This window comes from Eriocheir sinensis, unplaced genomic scaffold (assembly GCF_024679095.1).
Source record: "Eriocheir sinensis breed Jianghai 21 unplaced genomic scaffold, ASM2467909v1 Scaffold1064, whole genome shotgun sequence".
NCBI classification, from domain to species: domain Eukaryota; kingdom Metazoa; phylum Arthropoda; class Malacostraca; order Decapoda; family Varunidae; genus Eriocheir; species Eriocheir sinensis.
In genome coordinates this window covers 44,378-68,387 of record NW_026110368.1, presented here as the reverse complement: position 1 = coordinate 68,387, position 24,010 = coordinate 44,378, and the positions used below count along the sequence as shown (strand labels likewise).

General features: G+C 39.8%; 1 long non-coding RNA gene across 4 annotated transcripts; it reads left to right on the top strand.

Moving 5' to 3' along the window:
- The first annotated feature begins 9,867 nt into the window (after positions 1 to 9,867).
- LOC126989136 (uncharacterized) lies at positions 9,868 to 18,117 on the top strand. 4 transcript variants are annotated; one of them, XR_007742909.1, is made up of 5 exons: positions 9,868 to 10,409; positions 11,739 to 11,821; positions 13,216 to 13,299; positions 16,503 to 16,563; positions 17,807 to 18,117. It is a non-coding gene; the product is annotated as an uncharacterized LOC126989136 (long non-coding RNA). The 4 variants fall into 4 exon arrangements; XR_007742911.1 differs by lacking the exon at positions 9,868 to 10,409 and adding an exon at positions 10,416 to 10,581; XR_007742908.1 differs by lacking the exon at positions 9,868 to 10,409 and adding an exon at positions 10,416 to 10,701.
- Positions 18,118 to 24,010: the final 5,893 nt, after the last annotated feature.

Sequence of the window (24,010 nt, the reverse complement as noted above, 5' to 3'; positions counted from 1 at the left end):
TTTTATTCTGTTGTATTCTCTTTTATTCTGTTGTATTATCTTTTATTCTGTTGTATTCTCTTTTATTCTGTTGTATTCTGTTGTATTCTCTTTTATTCTGTTGTATTCTGTTGTATTCTCTTTTATTCTGTTGTATTCTGTTGTATTCTCTTTTATTCTGTTGTATTCTGTTGTATTCTCTTTTATTCTGTTGTATTCTGTTGTATTCTCTTTTATTCTGTTGTATTCTGTTGTATTCTCTTTTATTCTGTTGTATTCTCTTTTATTCTGTTGTATTCTGTTGTATTCTCTTTTATTCTGTTGTATTCTCTTTTATTCTGTTGTATTCTCTTTTATTCTGTTGTATTCTGTTGTATTCTCTTTTATTCTGTTGTATTCTCTTTTATTCTGTTGTATTCTGTTGTATTCTCTTTTATTCTGTTGTATTCTGTTGTATTCTCTTTTATTCTGTTGTATTCTGTTGTATTCTGTTGTATTATCTTTTATTCTGTTGTATTCTGTTGTATTCTCTTTTATTCTGTTGTATTCTGTTGTATTATCTTTTATTCTGTTGTATTCTGTTGTATTCTGTTGTATTATCTTTTATTCTGTTGTATTCTCTTTTATTCTGTTGTATTCTGTTGTATTATCTTTTATTCTGTTGTATTCTGTTGTATTCTCTTTTATTCTGTTGTATTCTCTTTTATTCTGTTGTATTCTGTTGTATTCTCTTTTATTCTGTTGTATTCTGTTGTATTCTCTTTTATTCTGTTGTATTCTGTTGTATTATCTTTTTTTCTGTTGTATTCTCTTTTATTCTGTTGTATTCTGTTGTATTATCTTTTATTCTGTTGTATTCTCTTTTATTCTGTTGTATTCTGTTGTATTCTCTTTGTTTTTCTGTTGTTTTCTTATGTTTTCTGTTGTTTTTCTTTTGCTTTCTGTTGTTTTCTGTTGTTTTCTTTTGTTTTATGTTGTTTTTCTGTTATTTTCTGTTGTTTTTCTGTTGTTTTCGGTTGTTTTCTTTTGTTTTGTGTTGTTTTTCTTTTGCTTTCTGTTGTTTTTCTGTTGTTTTCCGTTATTTTTCTGTTGTTTTTCTGTTGTTTTCTAATCTTTTCTGTTGTTTTCCGTTATTTTTCTGTTGTTTTTCTGTTGTTTTCCGTTATTTTTCTGTTGTTTTTCTGTTGTTTTCTAATGTTTTCTGTTGTTTTTCTGTTGTTTTCTGTTCTTTTCTTTTGTTTTTCTGTTGTTTCCTGTTGTTTTTCTTTTGTTTCCTGTTGTTTTTCTGTTGTTTCCTGTTGTTTCTTGTTGTTTTTCTGTTGTTTCCCGTTGTTTTCTGTTGTTTTTTCTGTTGTTCTCTGTTGTTTCCTGTTGTTTTCTGTTCTATTCTGTTGTATTCTGTTGTATTTTAATGTATTCTGTTCTATTCCGTTGTTTTTCTGTTGTTTCCTGTTGTTTCTTGTTGTTTTTCTGTTGTTTCCCGTTTTTTCTGTTGTTTTCTGTTGTTTCCTGCTGTTTTCTGTTCTATTCTGTTGTATTCTGTTGTATTTTAATGTATTATGTTCTATTCCGTTGTTTTTTGTTGTATTCTGTTGTATTCTGTTGTATTTTAATGTATTATGTTCTATTCCGTTGTTTTTTGTTGTATTCTGTTGTATTCTGTTGTATTTTAATGTATTATGTTCTATTCCGTTGTTTTTTGTTGTATTCTGTTGTATTTTAATGTATTCTGTTGTCTATTCTGTTGTATTCCAGTGGTGTATCAGAATTGGTGTACGTTTAGAAATAAGGGACGTTTATGCATTTTTTTCATTGACTTGGAAAAAACACAAACGTTTGCTTAATTATGGACGAACGGCTTCGAGTTGCCTCGTGCAATATCAGGTAATGTGGCCTAAATACTGACCACTGGGGGGCGTGGACTATTACAACATAATTTAGAGGTGTGCCGGCAGGTGTGTGAGGTGCCAGGTCAGGTGTGCCAGCGTTAGTTACCCCGTTAGGAGCGATTCTAACACCCGCGTCATCGGGGGCCGCCGGACCTGAGCCCAGCCCCGTACAGACAGTTTTTCTTACGTTGTGTCACTAATTGTCGTTTGCAAGAGTCGCCACAACGCCCCACGCATTCACTGTCGATGGGGAAAGGCTTTCCTACACTGGCGTTAGCGTAGATGATGTAATATTGCAGAAAACAAGCTCAAATGTTCTCGGCGGGCGGAGCGGGGCGGGGCGGGGCAGTTTGACATTCACCTCGTAACAAAATTTTCGTCTTCACGGCTAAAATACATCTTTCCTGCACTGGTCTCATATATCCACGTGTGCACGGGCGTGGAAGGCTGACGTGGGTGTACGGGCGTGATCTTAAGTGTCTTCCTTTTTGAGAAAATAAGGATATATATTTTTCGTGGCGGGCTGGGACAGTAACCTACCCCGTAACATATTTTTTTCTTTTGCACGGCTAAAATACATCTTTCCTGCACTAATCTCATGTATCCACGTATGCACGGGCGTGGAAGGCTGTCGTGGGAATTGAACTCGGGCTCTCTCGTTTGTGAGCCGAGTGTGCTAACCACTGCACCACGAAGCCCCCTGCTGGGTTGGGAGGGGGGGGGGGCGGTTAGTTTGCATATGTGGACATTTTTTGTGGTGTGTAGTGGGCTTGTGTAATAGTGGTTTAGGTCTGGTAATTCCTTGTATTTTACAGAAACCACTACATGCCGGAGATGACCCGACCCGCCCCCCCCCCACCTTCCTGACCTGCCTGCCCCCTGGCATAAATTGGTAAGAAATGCCTGCTGTTAATGGATATTCCAGTCCATAGCTATGTGGGGTGTGTTGTTATAAATACCCTTGACTTGCATCCCTGTACTGTAAGATTCAAAACAATTCTAACCTAACCTTGGGAGTAGGAGTTAGGTAGCATATTAGCTTTGCATACCAATTTTGAGACACTGACTGTTCATTTCTGATAAATATATGATGCCTGCTATTATTTATAAGGTTATAGTTTCCAGAAACCCCTAAATGACCGACTCTTCCATGCCTGAGATGACCCGCCCTGCCCTGCGTCATGACCTCCCGGCATACATTGGTAAGAAATGCATACCACTGTTGATGGTTACACAAGCCCATAGCTGTGTGAGGGGTGATTTTTTCTCATTTTTCTTGCTTAGAGGGACCATTACGAAACATGATCCCTCGCTGCTACCGCCGGGTCAATAAAAAAAAAAAACTAACCTAATCTAACCCCGTCTGAGAATTTACTCTGAAAATTTCTCGTATTCCATTTGTACCTTGATTCCTTGGTACTACTTATTTCTGCTTTGGTCAGTATATGATGCTCTTTATTATGGGGATGCTGCTATTTTACAGAAACCGTGCGCTGAATGGGTGACTTTTCAATGCTGGAGGTCCACTCCCTGACACACCGCCCTGCCCGCCTCGCATGTCACGACCTGCCCCTGCGTCAGTTGGTAAGTAATGCATAGTACTGTTAATGGTTATCCAGCACACAGCTAGGTGGGCATTATTGTTGTCATATATATTACCCATGAGCTGGTTCTGTTTAAAGCAAGAATTATTACCTCATAAAACCTAACGTGTGCCGCTGATGCAATACATTGTCCGAGGTGTGATCGGATCGCTAGGAAGTTTAGTGTTAATTAATTCTAACCTAACCTAATGAACAAGACCTAACATGACACCTGACTGACCTGTGTCTCTGCCAGAATACAATGGCTGTTATAAAACTTTTCGTTTTTTTTTTCAGAAGTTTTCAATATTCTGTAAGCTGTTAGTTAGTATTAATGAAATGCCAGAATTTTCTCTTCACAACACTCCCACCCGACAAACCGCGTGTAACGAAACACACGAAATTAATCCAGACAAGGAAAGGTTTGCCGGCGCCGGGGATCGAACCCGCGACCAGCGTAACGAGAGCTACTCCTTTACCAGTCGGCCAAAGAGGTACCCCCTGGCTAAGTGGGTTATGCGAGGCTCGCCCATCAGGCAAGTCGTGTCACTACATTAAGATACTAACATAATGTATTAAACCTCCTGTGAAACGTCGCTAATATGTATATTGTATACCCTTACCACCGTCAGGGTAAGTGTCAGGGAGGGATTTTTAAGTGTCTTCCACCAAATTGTCTGAGGTGGTGGGCACTGTGTTCCTTATATATATGATGAGTGTATTTACTCATGAGAATATTGTTTACATGAGTTAGTTTACTTTTTCAACTCTTAAGCTGAATTACAATTATTAGATTTAAAACCTCAATTCCACCAACAGTTATAAATACTGTTAATCTTATAGCTCAGTTCAAATTACAGCTACTCTTCCTCGCACTCGGTCTCCTCACTTTGCGCGGTGCCAGCCTCTGAGCAGCCTCCCGCCCGGGCCTCCACCACCTGTGGTGTCGCGCCGGGCGGCCTCGTGAGCACAACACATGGCCCTCAGGGCGTCGACACTGCCGATTGAGTCACACGCCTGGTACACTTGTTGCCTCAGTGTCACGTCAGCAGCAGTATGGGGCGGAGGCCGATGCACAACTGCAGTACTGCTGGAGGATGACGAATCCGATGCCCTCTCGGCTCCAGTCGGTGATGGCAGCGGTGGGGCGGGTTTTATCGTAATACGTCAGACCGTCCTTGGCCAGCTGGCATATAGTGTCCTGGGCTTGGCGGAATTTCTACTGAAGCTGGTCGTCCCAGTACACGTGTCTTCCGGTTGGTTTCTTCAGTAACTCCCGGAAGGCGTTCATGATCGGCGCGGTGGCGAGGAAGGGCGAGCTGGTTTATGAAGCCATACCACGATCTGATGTCCGTGATGGATGGCTTGCCCGGCATGTGGAAGCCCCTGACGTGGGCGTACGGGCGTGATCTTAAGTGTCTTCCTTTGTGAGAAAATAAGGATATATATTTTTCATGGCGGGCTTGGGGCAGATACTTAGCCCGTAACATAGTTTTCGTTTTCACGGCTAAAATAGATCTTTCCTGCACTAGTCTCATGTACCCACGTGTGCACGGGCGTGGAAGGCTAATGGGAGTAGGTGGAATTCGTAATTAGGTCATGTTCGATGTCGAAGAATGGGTAAATGGGGTCAGTAAATTGCGTGGTGATAATTAAAGGGGGCGGCGGCGAACGGGACAGGCGGGGGGGCAAAGGGGTGTAGGTGAAACTCGAAAATGGATCATGTGAGGTGTCAAATACTGGAATAATGGGGTCAGTAAATTGCGTGGTGATAATTAAAGGGGCGGGGTTAATGGTAATTGGGGGGCTAATGTGAGTAGGAGAAACTCGAAAATAGGTCATGTGAGGTGTCAAATACTGGGTAAATGGGGTCAGTAAATTGCGTGGTGATAATCAGAGGGGGCTGGGGTGAATGGTAATGGGGGTGCCATTGGGTGTAGCTGGAATTCGTAATGTGGTCATGTTCGGTGTCGAATAATGGGTAAATGGGGTCAGTAAATTGCGTGCTGATAATTAAAGGGGCGGGGTTAATGGTAATGGGGGGCTCATTGGGAGTAGGTGGAATTCGTAATTTGGTCATGTTCGGTGTCGAATAATGGGTAAATGGGGTCAGTAAATTGCGTGGTGATAATTAAAGGGGTGGGGCTAATGTTAATGGAGGGGGCTAATGGTGTACGTGAAACTCGAAAATTGGTCATGTGAGGTGTCAAATACTGGGTTAATGGGGTCAGTAAATTGCTTGGTGATAATCAGAGGGGGCCGGGGTTTATAGTACTGTCTGGGGCTACTGGGAGTAGGTGGAATTCGCAATTTGGTCATGTTCGGTGTCGAATAATGGGTAGATGGGGACAGTAAATTGCGTGGTGATAATTAAAGGGGGCGGGAGTTAATGGTAATGGGGGGGCTAAAGGGAGTATGTGGAATTCATAATTACGTCATGTTCGGTGTCGAGTAATGGGTAAATGGGGTCAGTAAATTGCGTGGTGATAATTAAAGGGGGCGGGGATTTATGGTAATGGAGGGGGGCCCAATGGGTGCAAGTGAAACTCGAAAATAGGTCATGTTCGGTGTCGAATGATGGGTAAATGGGGTCAGTAAATTGCGTGGTGATAATTAAAAAAGTCGGGGGTTAATGGTAATGGGGGGGGGGGGCCATTGGGAGTAGGTGGAAATCGTAATTAGGTCATGTTCGGTGGCGAATAAGGGGTAAATAGGGTCAGTAAATTGCGTGCTGATAATTAAAAGGGGCGGGGGTTAACGGTAATGGGGGGGGGCTAATGGGAGTAGGTGTAATTCGTAATTACCACGGCCTGATCATGTGCTAGACTCATGATATGTATTCACCAAGGCCTGATCATGTACTAGACTCGTGATATGGATTCACCATGGCCCGATCATGTGCTAGACTCGTGGTATGAGTTCACCATGGCCTGATCATGTGCTGGACTCTTTTATTCTGTTGTATTCTGTTGTATTCTCTTTTATTCTGTTGTATTCTGTTGTATTCTCTTTTATTCTGTTGTATTCTCTTTTATTCTGTTGTATTCTCTTTTATTCTGTTGTATTCTGTTGTATTATCTTTTATTCTGTTGTATTCTGTTGTATTCTCTTTTATTCTGTTGTATTCTGTTGTATTATCTTTTATTCTGTTGTATTCTCTTTTATTCTGTTGTATTCTGTTGTATTCTCTTTTATTCTGTTGTATTCTGTTGTATTATCTTTTATTCTGTTGTATTCTGTTGTATTCTGTTGTATTCTCTTTTATTCTGTTGTATTCTGTTGTATTCTCTTTTATTCTGTTGTATTCTGTTGTATTCTCTTTTCTGTTGTATTCTGTTGTATTCTCTTTTATTCTGTTGTATTCTATTGTGTTCTGTTGTATTCTCTTTTATTCTGTTGTATTCTGTTGTATTATCTTTTATTCTGTTGTATTCTCTTTTATTCTGTTGTATTCTCTTTTATTCTGTTGTATTCTCTTTTATTCTGTTGTATTCTGTTGTATTCTCTTTTATTCTGTTGTATTCTGTTGTATTATCTTTTATTCTGTTGTATTCTGTTGTATTCTCTTTTATTCTGTTGTATTCTGTTGTATTCTCTTTTATTCTGTTGTATTATCTTTTATTCTGTTGTATTATCTTTTATTCTGTTGTATTCTGTTGTATTCTCTTTTATTCTGTTGTATTCTGTTGTATTCTCTTTTATTCTGTTGTATTCTGTTGTATTCTGTTGTATTCTCTTTTATTCTGTTGTATTCTGTTGTATTCTCTTTTATTCTGTTGTATTCTGTTGTATTCTCTTTTATTCTGTTGTATTCTGTTGTATTCTCTTTTATTCTGTTGTATTCTGTTGTATTCTCTTTTATTCTGTTGTATTCTCTTTTATTCTGTTGTATTCTGTTGTATTCTCTTTTATTCTGTTGTATTCTGTTGTATTATCTTTTATTCTGTTGTATTCTGTTGTATTCTCTTTTATTCTGTTGTATTCTCTTTTATTCTGTTGTATTCTGTTGTATTCTCTTTTATTCTGTTGTATTCTGTTGTATTCTCTTTTATTCTGTTGTATTCTGTTGTATTATCTTTTATTCTGTTGTATTCTGTTCTATTCTGTTGTATTCTCTTTTATTCTGTTGTATTCTGTTGTATTCTCTTTTATTCTGTTGTATTCTCTTTTATTCTGTTGTATTCTGTTGTATTCTCTTTTATTCTGTTGTATTCTGTTGTATTCTCTTTTATTCTGTTGTATTCTGTTGTATTCTCTTTTATTCTGTTGTATTCTCTTTTATTCTGTTGTATTCTGTTGTATTCTCTTTTATTCTGTTGTATTCTGTTGTATTATCTTTTATTCTGTTGTATTCTGTTGTATTATCTTTTATTCTGTTGTATTCTCTTTTATTCTGTTGTATTCTGTTGTATTCTCTTTTATTCTGTTGTATTCTCTTTTATTCTGTTGTATTCTGTTGTATTCTCTTTTATTCTGTTGTATTCTGTTGTATTCTCTTTTATTCTGTTGTATTCTCTTTTATTCTGTTGTATTCTGTTGTATTCTCTTTTATTCTGTTGTATTCTGTTGTATTCTCTTTTATTCTGTTGTATTCTCTTTTATTCTGTTGTATTCTGTTGTATTCTCTTTTATTCTGTTGTATTCTCTTTTATTCTGTTGTATTCTGTTGTATTCTCTTTTATTCTGTTGTATTCTGTTGTATTCTCTTTTATTCTGTTGTATTCTGTTGTATTCTCTTTTATTCTGTTGTATTCTGTTGTATTCTCTTTTATTCTGTTGTATTCTGTTGTATTCTCTTTTATTCTGTTGTATTCTGTTGTATTCTCTTTTATTCTGTTGTATTCTCTTTTATTCTGTTGTATTCTCTTTTATTCTGTTGTATTCTGTTGTATTCTCTTTTATTCTGTTGTATTCTGTTGTATTATCTTTTATTCTGTTGTATTCTGTTGTATTCTCTTTTATTCTGTTGTATTCTCTTTTATTCTGTTGTATTATCTTTTATTCTGTTGTATTCTCTTTTATTCTGTTGTATTCTGTTGTATTCTCTTTTATTCTGTTGTATTCTGTTGTATTCTCTTTTATTCTGTTGTATTCTGTTGTATTCTCTTTTATTCTGTTGTATTCTGTTGTATTCTCTTTTATTCTGTTGTATTCTGTTGTATTCTCTTTTATTCTGTTGTATTCTGTTGTATTCTCTTTTATTCTGTTGTATTCTCTTTTATTCTGTTGTATTCTGTTGTATTCTCTTTTATTCTGTTGTATTCTCTTTTATTCTGTTGTATTCTGTTGTATTCTCTTTTATTCTGTTGTATTCTCTTTTATTCTGTTGTATTCTGTTGTATTCTCTTTTATTCTGTTGTATTCTGTTGTATTCTCTTTTATTCTGTTGTATTCTCTTTTATTCTGTTGTATTCTCTTTTATTCTGTTGTATTCTGTTGTATTCTCTTTTATTCTGTTGTATTCTGTTGTATTCTCTTTTATTCTGTTGTATTCTGTTGTATTCTGTTGTATTCTCTTTTATTCTGTTGTATTCTGTTGTATTCTTTTATTCTGTTGTATTCTGTTGTATTCTCTTTTATTCTGTTGTATTCTGTTGTATTCTCTTTTATTCTGTTGTATTCTGTTGTATTCTGTTGTATTATCTTTTATTCTGTTGTATTCTGTTGTATTATCTTTTATTCTGTTGTATTCTGTTGTATTCTCTTTTATTCTGTTGTATTCTGTTGTATTCTCTTTTATTCTGTTGTATTCTCTTTTATTCTGTTGTATTCTGTTGTATTCTGTTGTATTCTCTTTTATTCTGTTGTATTCTGTTGTATTATCTTTTTTTCTGTTGTATTCTCTTTTATTCTGTTGTATTCTGTTGTATTATCTTTTATTCTGTTGTATTCTCTTTTATTCTGTTGTATTCTGTTGTATTCTCTTTTATTCTGTTGTATTCTGTTGTATTCTCTTTTATTCTGTTGTATTCTGTTGTATTCTCTTTTATTCTGTTGTATTCTGTTGTATTCTCTTTTATTCTGTTGTATTCTGTTGTATTCTGTTGTTTTCTTTTGTATTTTCTTTTATTCTGTTGTATTCTGTTTTTTTCTCTTTTTTTCTGTTGTTTTCTGTTGTTTTTTCTTTTATTCTGTTGTTTTGTGTTGTTTTCTCTTTTGTTTTTCTGTTGTTTTCTTTATTCTGTTGTTTTTCTGTTGTTTTCTTTTTTTTCTGTTGTTTTTCTGTTGTTTTCTCTTTGTTTTCTGTTGTTTTCTGTTATTTTTTCTGTTGTTTTTCTGTTGTTTTCGTTATTTTTCTGTTGTTTTCTGTTCTTTTCTTTTGTTTTTCTGTTGTTTTTCTTTTGTTTCCTGTTGTTTTTCTGTTGTTTCCTGTTGTTTCTTGTTGTTTTTCTGTTGTTTCCCGTTGTTTTCTGTTGTTTTTTCTGTTGTTCTCTGTTGTTTCCTGTTGTTTTCTGTTCTATTCTGTTCTATTCTGTTGTATTTTAATGTATTCTGTTCTATTCCGTTGTTTTTCTGTTGTTTCCTGTTGTTTCTTGTTGTTTTTCTGTTGTTTCCTGTTTTTTCTGTTGTTTTCTGTTGTTTCCTGCTGTTTTCTGTTCTATTCTGTTGTATTCTGTTGTATTTTAATGTATTATGTTCTATTCCATTGTTTTTTGTTGTATTCTGTTGTATTCTGTTGTATTTTAATGTATTATGTTCTATTCCGTTGTTTTTTGTTGTATTCTGTTGTATTCTGTTGTATTTTAATGTATTATGTTCTATTCCGTTGTTTTTTGTTGTATTCTGTTGTATTTTAATGTATTCTGTTGTCTATTCTGTTGTATTCCAGTGGTGTATCAGAATTGGTGTACGTTTAGAAATAAGGGACGTTTATGCATTTTTTTCATTGACTTGGAAAAAACACAAACGTTTGCTTAATTATGGACGAACGGCTTCGAGTTGCCTCGTGCAATATCAGGTAATGTGGCCTAAATACTGACCACTGGGGGGCGTGGACTATTACAACATAATTTAGAGGTGTGCCGGCAGGTGTGTGAGGTGCCAGGTCAGGTGTGCCAGCGTTAGTTACCCCGTTAGGAGCGATTCTAACACCCGCGTCATCGGGGGCCGCCGGACCTGAGCCCAGCCCCGTACAGACAGTTTTTCTTACGTTGTGTCACTAATTGTCGTTTGCAAGAGTCGCCACAACGCCCCACGCATTCACTGTCGATGGGGAAAGGCTTTCCTACACTGGCGTTAGCGTAGATGATGTAATATTGCAGAAAACAAGCCCAAATATTCTCGGCGGGCGGGGCGGGGCGGGGCGGGGCAGTTTGACATTTTCGTCTTCACGGCTAAAATACATCTTTCCTGCACTAGTCTCATATATCCACGTGTGCACGGGCGTGGAAGGCTGACGTGGGCGTACGGGCGTGATCTTAAGTGTCTTCCTTTTTGAGAAAATAAGGATATATATTTTTCGTGGCGGGCTGGGACAGTAACCTAGCCCGTAACATATTTTTTTCGTCTTCACGGCTAAAATACATCTTTCCTGCACTAGTCTCATATATCCACGTGTGCACGAGCGTGGAAGGCTGATGTGGGCGTACGGGCGTGATCTTAAGTGTCTTCCTTTTTGAGAAAATAAGGATATATATTTTTCGTGGCGGGCTGGGACAGTAACCTAGCCCGTAATATATTTTTTCGTTTTCACGGCTAAAATACATCTTTCCTGCACTAATCTCATATATCCACGTGTGCACAGGCGTGGAAGACTGACATGGGCGTACGGGCGTGATCTTAAGTTGCTTCCTTTTTGAGAAAATAAGGATATATATTTTTCGTGGCGGGCTTGGGCAGAAACCTAACCCGTAACATTTTTTGTTTTCACGGCTAAAATACATCTTTCCTGCACTACTCTCATATATCCACGTGTGCACGGGGGTGGAAGGCTGACGTGGGTGTACGGGCGTGATCTTTAGTGTCTTTCTTTTTGAGAAAATAAGCATATATATTTTTCGTGGCGGGCTTGGGCAGAAACCTAACCCGTAACATTTTTTGTTTTCACGGGTAAAATACATCTTTCCTGCACTAATCTCATGTATCCACGTGTGCACGGGCGTGGAAGGCTGTCGTATGAATCGAACTCGAGCTCTCTCGTTTGTGAGCCGAGTGTGCTGACCACTGCACCACGAAGCCCCCTGCTGGGTTTTGTGGGGGGTTAGTTTGCATATGTGGACATTTTTTGTGGTGTGTAGTGGGCTGGTGTAATAGTGGTTTAGGTCTGGTAATTCCTTGTATTTTACAGAAACCACTACATGCTTGAGATGCCCCGTTAACACCTCGCCCCGCCCCCACCTTCCTGGCCTGCCCGCCCCCTGGCATAAATTGGTACGAAATGCCTGCTGTTAATGGATATTCCAGTCCATAGCTATGTGGGGTGTGTTGTTATATATATCTTTGACCATAGCTGGGCGTTATCGCGATACTTTATCGCTGATAACAAAATCGGATTATCAACCATCCGCTACTTATTTAAATATATATCGGTATCCTCGTTACTTTTGTAACCAAACTAGCGATAATCGCTACTTTTTTTCCGCCTCTCAGAAAAAAATGTTGTCTCCTTACTGCGCATGCGTGGCCCGGTGTTGTATGAAAAAACTTCGGGGTATGAAATATCTTCGGTGATGAGATTTCATACTTAGGTCATGAAAATTAATACACTAGGGTATTTTTTTTATGCTAATCAAAAATCAATATATCATAGAGAAAAATCATTTAACTTTGCCCCAAAAATGATTATTCACTGCCTCAAATTTGATATTCCATATTCGTTGGTGAGCATGTCATGGTATTGAAGGCACCCGGTGTTGTGTTATTTGGTGTCCCATCCTCAAAAGCTGGCGCTTTTGTGTACAAACACTGGTCTCTCGTGAACTGCGCATGCTCAGACCATTAAGTGTAGACCTGTACAGTCTCACAATGTATTTTTAACACATTAAGAGCTGCTGGAAAGCTGAATCAAACATACAGTACCACCATCCTTGCTGTTTCTAGAACGACGTACACTCTGTACATATAAATACAACTCGTACAGAGTGTCGTTCTAGAAACAGCGAGGATGGTGGTAGTTGTACTATATGTTTGATTCAGCCTTCCAGCAACTCTTAATTGTTTAAAAGCTTTTTGAGACTGTACAGGTCTACGCTTGGTGGTCTGAGAATGCACCGTTCACGAGACCAGTGTTTGTAAACAATTTTGACGGTGGGGACGCCAAATAACACAACACCGGTTCAGGCATTTCTAGTATTTCTAGTATTAACATCCATATGTACGTGTCAACGTGTGGTTTTAAGGTTTTGTAAGTTTCCTAAATTACAGATAATGAAAATTTGAATTCATCAATGTTGTTCTATCTGAAATATCAATATAGTATCGTTTTCGCCTATTGGACTTATCGCTAGCTAGTATCAGAATTGTGGATTTATATCGGGTATCGGTTATCGGTTATCGCGTATATTTGTGTCTCTAGTTAACGAATATCGGTTATCGCCGTTAAGGTTTTTCATTATCAGTTATCGGTTATCGGGAATAAGGTTTTCTGTTATCGTGCCTAGCTATGCCTTTGACTTGCATCCCTTTACTGTATGATTCAAAACAATTCTAACCTAACCTTGGGAGTAGTAGTTAGGTAGCATATTAGCTTTGCATACCAATTTTGAGACACTGACTGTTCATTTCTAATAAATATATGATGCCTGTTATTATTTATAAGGTTATAGTTTCCAGAAACCCCTAAATGACCGACTCTTCCATGCCTGAGATGACCCGCCCTGCCCTGCGTCATGACCTCCCGGCATACATTGGTAAGAAATGCATACCACTGTTGATGGTTACACAAGCCCATAGCTGTGTGGGCTTTGTTGTGTTCATGCATAGTTACCCTTGAACTGCTTCCTCTATTACTAACCCGGTAGCAGTGGCAGGCCAAATTTGTGGCTTTACCGTGTAGCAGTGGCAGGCCAAATTTGTGGCTTTACCGTGTAGCTGCGACGGGCCAAATTTGTGGCTTTACCGTGTAGCTGCGACGGGCCAAATTTGTGGCTTTACCGTGTAGCAGTGACGGGCCAAATTTGTGGCCTTACTGTGTAGCAGTGACGGGCCAAATTTGTGGCTTTACCGTGTAGCTGCGACGGGCCAAATTTGTGGCTTTACCGTGTAGCAGTGACAGGCCAAATTTGTGGCCTTACTGTGTAGCAGTGACGGGCCAAATTTGTGGCTTTACCGTGTAGCAGTGACGGGCCAAATTTGTGGCTTTACCGTGTAGCAGTGACGAGCCAAATTTGTGGCTTTACCGTGTAGCGGCGACGGGCCAAATTTGTGGCTTTACCGTGTAGCAGTGACGGGCCAAATTTGTGGCCTTACCTTGTAGCAGCGACGGACCAAATTTGTGCCATGATATAAACCCCCCAAAAATAGATGATGCATAAACTGATCACAAATGCTTTGATATACATTATGAAATGGTTTGTGTGAGGGGTGATTTTTTCTCATTTTTTTTGCTTGGAGGGACCATTAAGAAACATGATCCCTGCCACCACCGGGTTAAGTTAAAGTTTTCTAAAGAAAGAATTGCTACATTACATTTGTAAGTCACTGACACAACAAAAACACTCACCACCATCACTTTGTTGATGCGTCATGGACAGCGATATTAGGTAGGGTTAGATACACGGGAGCCAAGGTTCAGAGGAGCTGCCTCGTGCAGGCCTACTGGCCTCTTGCAGACTCCTATGTTCTTATGTCACTGGACGAGGTGGAAGGACGCCTGGGTGCCATAGTAGGGGTCAAAATGCGGTGTATGTATTCCAGAGAAACGTTCCACTCACAGTGCTGGCTAGCTTCAGACTGAGGAGAAAGACAGTTAAATCAAACATATTGCATTAGTCAAATGTATCTACTTAACCCTTTCATTGCTAAGTGCTCACAGTTAGACTATCCCCTCAGGCGCGCTCGGGCACCCCAGCGGGGGAAGGGAATCTCTTTTAACCGCTGTGTCTCAAAAACTATTCATCACAGCTACAAAACAAAAACACCATTGGAAAGAGGAGGCCAAGATCTATACGATTCAGTAATGTAAACCTCTCCTGCGAATGTACAGGCACGTTGAGGGGGTGTTGCCTGTGAAGACGTACATTTATACATGCGCGACGGTCAGCCGCAAGGCAACTACTGTAGATCTCTTGATGATGGGGTGCTGGCAGGGCAGTATTGCCAACTGCAATATTTACAACTATTTGGTCAAAATATCAGTCATGTGAACCTATGCAAAAATGTCGCTATATTGGACAACAACATCCACCAGTTGCTCGTCCATAGATTTTCCGCGCTGGGCTGACATGATTTTCCACCAAATTTAGTGAAGAACACACTCAATTGTCAATCCTGTGTTGTGAGAATTAGTGTTGGAACACTCATACACGGGAGATTTGAGTGCGGGTGGAGCTCACAGCGAGCGTTTAGCACCACCAGCAAACACGCCTAACGCTCGCTGCAAGCGTTTAGCAAAGAAAGGGTTGAATATCAACTTGTGTTAAGTCAAAAACGCTTTATTTAAACTCATGTTAATCGAGAGGCGACTGTATGAGTAGTGGGTCGGTGGTAAGTGTGTTTAGCCCAGGGACGTAGGTTCGCACCGAAACACTGAAGGTCATCACATGCCGTCCGGATCTCCAGTCAACCCTTAATTTTCTTGAACCCCAAATTTCAGACAACTATTAAGTCCTACCTTCAAGGATTAGGATTTTCATTGTCTTTCTTGCCTGCTTATAAGACTTCATTTTGCTTCTTTTCCAGAAAAAAAAGATGTGTGTGTGTGTGTGTGCATGCGTGCAAGAGAGAGAGAGAGAGAGAGATCATGCATTATATATGAAAACATGCAGAATTAAATGGTGCACATAGAGAAACTCACTACGGCCGGGCCAAAACAACACCCCGCGCTGTATCCGAGATCGCCACGCGCGCTAAATTTCAAATGTCGCTATTGAATATAACAAGCTTTCAGCCATAAACTCAACATAATCATCATGCATTATATATGAAAACATGCAGAATTACATGGTGCACATAAAGAAACTCACTACGGCCGGGCCAAAACAACACCCCGCACCGTATCCGAGATCGCCACGCGCGCTAAATTTCAAATGTCGCTATTGAATATAACAAGCTTTCAGCCATAAACTCAACATAATCATCATGTATTATATATGAAAACATGCAGAATTACATGGTGCACATAAAGAAACTCACTACGGCTGGGCCAAAACAACACCCCGCACCGTATCCGAGATCACCACGCGCGCTAAATTTCAAATGTCGCTATTGAATATAACAAGCTTTCAGCCATAAACTCAACATAATCATCATGTATTATATATGAAAACATGCAGAATTACATGGTGCACATAAAGAAACTCACTACGGCTGGGCCAAAACAACACCCCGCACCGTATCCGAGATCGCCACGCTCGCTAAATTTCAAATGTCGCTATTGAATATAACAAGCTTTCAGCCATAAACTCAACATAATCATCATGTATTATATATGAAAACATGCAGAATTACATGGTGCACATAAAGAAACTCACTACGGCTGGGCCAAAACAACACCCCGCACCGTATCCGAGATCGCCACGCGCGCTAAATTTCAAATGTCGCTATTGAATATAACAAGCTTTCAGCCATAAACTCAACATAATCATCATGTATTATATATGAAAACATGCAGAATTACATGGTGCACATAAAGAAACTCACTACGGCTGGGCCAAAACAACACCCCGCACCGTATCCGAGATCGCCACGCGCGCTAAATTTCAAATGTCGCTATTGAATATAACAAGCTTTCAGCCATAAACTCAACATAATCATCATGTATTATATATGAAAACATGCAGAATTACATGGTGCTACAGAAGCACTCATTAGAACCAAATTGATCTCTTTTTTTAGCCTTTGCAAGTAGTTAATGTTAGAGTTGGAAGCATCTGACAATCCCATCTTCTTACAGGCCAAGCAGTGCAGAGGAGAAGGAGGAGGAGGAGAAGAAGGAGGAAGAAGAAGAGGAGGATGTGAGTTCTATACATAAAGGCAGATCAATATATAGAAGCTTATGGAGTAGAGGAAATATGTCATTCTATGTATTAAAGAGGATAAGAGGGAGGAGAAGGTTAACTTGTAAATATAGGCAGAAGTTTATGTGCCAAGGAAAATATTTAAATGATTTGTATTATGCATGTATTGAAATGTTATGAACTTGGATGTTTGTATGTATAAGGCTATGGGATTTACTTACAAGGTCTGTGGTGTTTTTTTTTACTTATAAGGTTGTACTTAGGATTTTACTTATAAGTTCTGTGGCTGTGGGTACCTCCTACAAAGCCTTTCTACTATGGCTATTAATTAACAAAATCCTCTTTCTTTCAGCTTGTGTACTGGCTCAGAAAGTAGTTAAAGGGTGCATGTTATCTATGAAGGCTATATCAATAAGTATGGAAGTGTGTTATGGCTATTAACAACAATCTCTTTCAGCATGTGTACGGGGTTAGAAAGTTACTTGGCATGTATTGAAATGTCATGCACTGAGAGTATTTACGTAAAGGGCCGGGGTTATTTCTTATAAGGTACTACGCATGATTTTACATATACAGCCTTTAGTGTTTCTTTAGGTTAAGGTATTTCCTATCCCAGCACGTATAAGAAACTTGGGTATGGATTTATGTGTGAGTTACTGAGTTGCATGTATACTAAAATGTGTATTTGGGATTTTCGTCTTCTGTGTTTTATATATGTATATCCTAAGAATGGTGTTTTGTTGGGAAAGAATGTTATGCACTGGGGTTATTTATATACAAAGTCTGTGGTTATTTCTTCATAAGGTATTTCCTATCCCAGTACGTATAAGAAACTTGGTATGGATTTAAATGTGCGTGTTACTGAGTTGCATGTGTATGTGTATTCAATGTATTGGGGTATATATTGTGTATTGGGGGTATTTATTTCAAGGTTAAAGTACTGAATGGAGGGGAATTTATGTAGGGGAAAGGTCTGTAGTGGGGGTGTCGTAACTAACAACCTCTCCTGCAACAACTCCTACTGGTGCTTGTGTATAGATTTAATTATGTATTGGAGATATGTATTTGAAGGTTAAGATACTGGATGGAAGGGTATTTATGTTGGGGTAATATGATAATGTCTGTAGGGATTTGTCTTAACTTAACAACCCCTTCTGCAATAGCTACTACTACTACTGGTGCTGTCCATAACTTACAACACTTCCGTACTTGGAGTATTAACAAAACCTTTTAATTTCAGCTACCAAGGACAACCTCTGCTGCTCCGGGTATCAACTCCTGCACTCCTGGGACTGGCATAACATCTGCATGCCCTTGTAACAACTCACTCTGCTTCTGCTATTCATAACACCCCGTTCTGCGTCTGCTGTCGTAACAGGGCATGGCTTCTGTATACTAACTCCTGCTCGCATAACCCGCATGGATTTACACTTCTCTCTGCTTCTGGCTTTCGTACCTATCAACACATTCTGCGCCTTCCTTCGTAACTAATCCCACGGCTTCTCTGCATGACAACTCCAGCTGCTTATGGCAAAATTTCGCATAACAGCTACTCCTGCTTACGTATGACAATTCTCTGGCTTCCATAACAGCACGTATGGCTTTTGCATGTGAACGCATTTCATTTCTGCTGCTCACTAACCCACACTGCTGGCTTGAGTATCCTAACGACCTAACCCATTCTGTAAGCTGCCGCCCAGTGCTTCAGGTGACCCCTAACAAGCCTGTCGGATCGGCGTCTAGCGAGGGAGGTTCCGTCAGGTTCCGTTCCCTGCTAGAGCTGTCTCCCTTCACCTTAAAAAAAATAGTTTGACATAATTTGAGAGCAGCAGTACAGGCCAGGTATCAGAGAGGGGTTCAGGCCTATATGGGGACACCTCTGTTAGGCTTGTACCTCAATAAATAACTAGAAAAAAGTTGGAAAGTGTTAAACAATGACCATACGTAACCTAGTCATGTGTGAATCCTGACTATGGAGGGAGATTATCCTCAAACACGTACGGTTATATATATACATGTCTTATACCCACCCATGCGTGCAGTACGGGTGGTGAACTCTGACCTCTATGAAATAAATATACGTAACAGGAAAAAATAAATTGGTTTAAAATATATTTCCCTCATCCATATTCGGCAGCAGATATGTACAGGTTGAAAAAACGGGTTGATATCTGATGTTTGACCCCACAGTTGACCGTTTGTCCCTGCGTCTGGGATCGCTACGTCAACATCTTCGGCCGACGTCTCGACCTTAGGGTTGAGCGTCCATCCCTGCGTCTTTGTGTACCTGCGTTAAAATCTTCACCACCATATGACGTTGAGTCTGGCGGGCGTTGTTTTGGAATCTCGAGACGGCAATTTCCCACGGCTGTTAAGGGTATGGGTCAGGCTGTCATGGGTGGCTGTTACGTTAGCCTTGTCACGGTGTCAAGGCTCGTAAAACCACCCTTGGAAATACTAGCAACACAGCGTATATGGAAAGCCTTCAAATGATGTAGTGACTCGTGGAAATATTTGCAACCTAACATATTTCACCCAGTGGTGGTGGTGGTAGGGGTCATGTTTCTTAACGGTCCCTCTAAGCGAGAAAAATCATCACCACACAAACCATTTCATACTATATATCAAAGCATTTGTGATCACATTATGCATCATCTATTTTGGGGGTTATATCATGGCACAAATTTCAGTTGTATGTCTGTTTATTGAGGGGACTGTTTGGGTCTTGTATTTTCTGTTGTATATTTCCAAGGCTAAAAGGGTCAGTAATTGGGTTCTCAATGATGTTTTTTTTAGGTTGATGGTACAGAGGAAGGGTCATAAAAGCACCCCTGTCTGTAACTCCCCTGAAAGCCTTGTCAAATATGGTTTTTTTTTTTTTTTTTTTTTACGTCATGGCCTATTGCTCCGGTAAGCTTCTTCCCAGTGGATCCTGATGGTCGGCCCAAGGCTTCTTCCCGGTGGGGCCTGATGGTCGGCCCAGCCCGTTCTGGTGCAGGCAAGTGTTTATAGTGGTGCCATCTTGCATTGGCTCATGCTGCCCTCCCGGAGCTCATCTTTAATCCTAGAATCTAGAGTCCGGGTTGGTAGGTGGTCTTCTGGACAGCATGTGGGTAGTTTTAACCCGGTAGCAGCGAGGATCATGTTTCTTAATGGTCCCTCTAAGCGAGAAAAATGGGAAAAAATCATCACTCACGCAAACCATTTCATAATAATATATATCAGCATTTGTGACAAGTTTATGTATCATCTATTTTGGGGGGTTCAAATCATGGCACAAATTTGGCCCATCGCTGCTACACGGTAAAGCCACAAATTTGGCCCGTCCCTGCTACCGGGTTAAGCCACTCGGCGGCCTTTGGTGAGTGAAATTTACCCTTCATAGCCTGTGGATAGCTGCAACCACATAGATTTCTGATCCCAGTATGTATATTTTGGGGGGCGGAATATTTTAAAGTGAGTGAGATCTTCATTGAGCAAGGGTTGATGTAGGAGAATCAATTATTTCCCCATACAGTATTTAAAGAGACTGACTATTTGGAAAGGCTTCGTACACTCAGAATTTGCCATGTTATTACCCAGTATTTAAAATTTTTTTTTTTGAAAGGAAAAAAACTCCTCACTCCCAATTTTTTTTTTTTTACTTGAAAGCTTAGCACTAGTATTATATTTAAGCTCTTAGGCATCACATTTGAAGGGGGAAATATCTCGGGGCAAAGAAGTTCATAGGAGAATTAATTACCTCCTCAAACAACATATAAGAAGGATTTGACTATTTAAAAGGCCTCAAACATAGAATTTGCCATGTCTCTACAGTTGAAGGTCCAGCACTGCTTTTAGTCAAAGTTCTCAAGCTTAAAAAATAACACGCTTGATGTAAAGGAATGAATTATCTCCCCCAAACTATTTAAAGAGAGATTTTGAGTGCTTGAAGAGGCCTCAGACTCGTAGAATTTGCCACGTCCTTACAGTTGAAGGTCCATCGCTGCTTTTAGTCAAAGTTCTTAAGCTTAAAAATAACAGAGGATTGATGTAGAAGAATGATTTACCTGCCCAAACAGTATGTACCCAGCCCCCTCAAGTACCCAGTGCATTCCCACCCCCAGTCTCGGCTCCAAATTACCTTTATTCTGGGGGTCAAAGACATTATATAAGTGTTTTCCCTTCCTGTGTCAGCCCTAAGACCCTCAGGCCCCCAGTAATTGGTCACCTAACCTATCCAAGCAGGTGTCTTAGCATAATACTGGCGGTAACATTTTAATTAACCTTTCCAATGAGCAAAAACAATTAATATGGAACTGAATCAAATATCCCCAGCAATTAAGTCTCCACTTTGTTATGTAACATTAGTAAGGGTTCCAGTATATGTTAGATAATTACTAGCATTGTCAAGAACAGTTTTAATAGCCTTGTCAAGGGTTGGCCGAGAAAACAATATTATAACAAGCACTGAACTAATTCTTGAGTAATTGGACTGAGAAAGCCTTGATGGTGCTCTATTTTTGCTATATTATAAAAAGTCTATAAGCGATGCCTTGGAAAGCTACCATAAGCAAGGGTTGGTCAAGATTATTGATGTCCAAGCTATTAATTATATGTATTTTCTCTTACCTGAAGCCCCCTAGCTCAAGCCCCCAGACCCTCGATCAGCCTCTTCCAGACCCCCCCAGTAGCTACCTTATTTTCTGGGGGATCAAAACCATTAATTATGTGTTAGTTTTGATAATTACCTGACATTAAGTGTCTTACCATGGTCAGTGTCGGGATTTGTGAAGCCTTAATTATCATGAGCATAGTTTTATATCAAGCACTAACTCTTGGGTAAGACTTTGAGAAGGTCTTAATGTACTCAATCTTTGGCATATAAAAACAAGTCTAGCAATGCCTTAGGAAGATACCATGAGCAAGGGGTGAGTTAGGAAACTGATATACCTATCCCTCAATACTGCATAAACAATGGATCGAGGTCTTGTTCAGTATATATATCAGGCACAATTGTCCATCTTTTGAGTTAGTTTATCAAAGACATATCACAATCTTCTACCATGAGCAAGGGATGAGTTAGCAGCTTGATATATATTCCTTAATACTGCAAAGATAATGGAAAGAGGGCTTGTTCAATATATATTATCACTCATATAGGTTACAATTGTCCATCTTTTGAGTTAGTTTATCAAAGACATTACTGTATCTTGTACCATGAGCAAGGTCCTTAGGGTGACTTATAGGAGATAGTTATACATTCCTATGTGTTTCATAGAGGAAAGGAAGAGATCTAGAATGATATATATTCTAAGGGTTCTTCATCTCTTATAGTTAATTAGTTCAGCAGTGAAAATCAGTTTTATGCTGAGTGCTGAGTATCAACACGTACCTCAAGTCAGCATGCATTTGTGTTATAAGGTCAATAAACTCATGGCCCATAATCAGTCAGCATTTATGAGTCGGCATTTAAAGTCAGCATCTCTCTCTCTCTCTCTCTCTCTCTCTCTCTCTCTCTCTCTCTCTCTCTCTCTCTCTCTCTCTCTTCCCAGCACGGCTTAATATGATATCAGCCCTTATTGATGTTGCCGTTAAGTACAACATTAACCATCATGCATGCAGGGGACGAGAAAGCTGAAAAAAAAAAATATGACGAGGCGGAAGAATTATATATGGCGAGCGATCGAGTCTATTGGCGGGGGTGTTGCCATTCTGAGAGAAAAAAAACTTGTTATTTTCTCGTAAGTTTATATATTAGAGAATTTCATCCATCCCTGTGTCTCGGTATGCTAGGTCAGGTCAAGTCATGCAATAAACATGTTCTGTACGAGTGTGATGACTCCGGAAACGATATATCAGTAGTGTACGCGCTGAGGTGACCGATCAGCTGATTGGGTAAGCGGAGATTTAAACATTACGTCATAGCTACCGGAGCTGTGTGGATTTAAATTTACATAGATTTACATAGAAAATCAGACCACACAGACCCCATGGTCCAGACATAGGTAGTCTGTCCTTAAACCTAAGTGATTCTACGTTAATCCGATGGCTCCAGAACGTTGCATTTCTATATAGTTAATATTGAGTTGAGGGAAATACACGGCCGAGCTTGTTTTTCAAGGAGTCAGTCGTGTAACACTGGACCACTGAAGGAAGGCAGGAAGCTTATTTAGGGTGACCAGACGTTCCCGTTTTCAGTGACCTGTCCCCGGTTTTCACTGTGACTCAAAGATAAAAAAAGAACACGAAAATGTTGAGCAAACTCTACGTATATATAGTTGTGGACCTCGGCGCAGTGTATATAGCTAAGGAACTCCCTTCTCCTTTATTTTTTTACTTGCAACAATAAACTATCAATCAATCAACCAAATAGGGTGAGAGACTTTTGAATGCTGCTCCATGAATGGTACTAAGCCCGGCAGTGTCCCCGTTTTGGTTTTTCAGTGACAAAAACGCTACATTTGGAAGTTTTTAAGCCTCGGGTCCACCGAAAATGTCCCCGGATTTTGTCTCAGAAAGGTCACCTTAATTAAGCTTAGTCCATCCTCGCACTACAACGTTGATGAAGAAAAAATTGGTCCAGTCTACTACTACTACTACTACTACTACGAGAAAGAAATAGACAAGAGAGAGAGAGAGAGAGAGAGAGAGGAGGAGAAAATTATTAATATTTTGACCTTCCCCGCTCTGTCTCGCTTTTCATATCCTTCTGCACACTTTTGTACACTTTTCCACACTTACCCACGTCACCCTGCACACTTAAACACGTTATTATGCCCCGAGTTCAAGTGTTCTGAAGACTTTACTGATGCAAACTTTCCCTTCGGGTATCGTTTTCTTCTTTCGTTAATACTTAATAGCATACCCTGATCTTATTCGTCTCCCCTTATCTGTTATTTTGAGCGTGTTTTTACCAGTGAACTTGCTCTATTTATCCGTCGTCAAGTTCTAAGGTTGTCGTGTATTAAAGTTCCAACACTATGATGACGTCACGGCCTCCATTTTCCCTGTCGTCTGTGAAGGCTGCCGAGACAGCGCTGTATTTTTCTTGTTTTTTTAGGTTATTATAAAGTGCCCGGAAGCGCCATGCTGTGGGAAGGTAGGTGGATCCTTTGCCCTTATTTTAGTGTGCAGGGACAGGAAATCAGGGCGTGGAAATAGGGGAAAATTGGAAAATCTGTTTCATGTGATGGTGGTGGTGGTGGTGATGGCGGCGGTGATGGTGGTGGTGGTGACGGCGGTGGTGATGACGGCGGTGATGGTGGTGGTGGTGATGACGGCGGTGATGGTGGTGGTGGTGATGACGGCGGTGGTGATGACGGCGGTGGTGATGGTGGTGGTGGTGATGACGGCGGTGATGGTGGTGGTGGTGATGACGGCGGTGGTGATGGTGGTGGTGGTGGTGACGGCGGTGGTGATGACGGCGGTGGTGATGACGGCGGTGGTGATGGTGGTGGTGGTG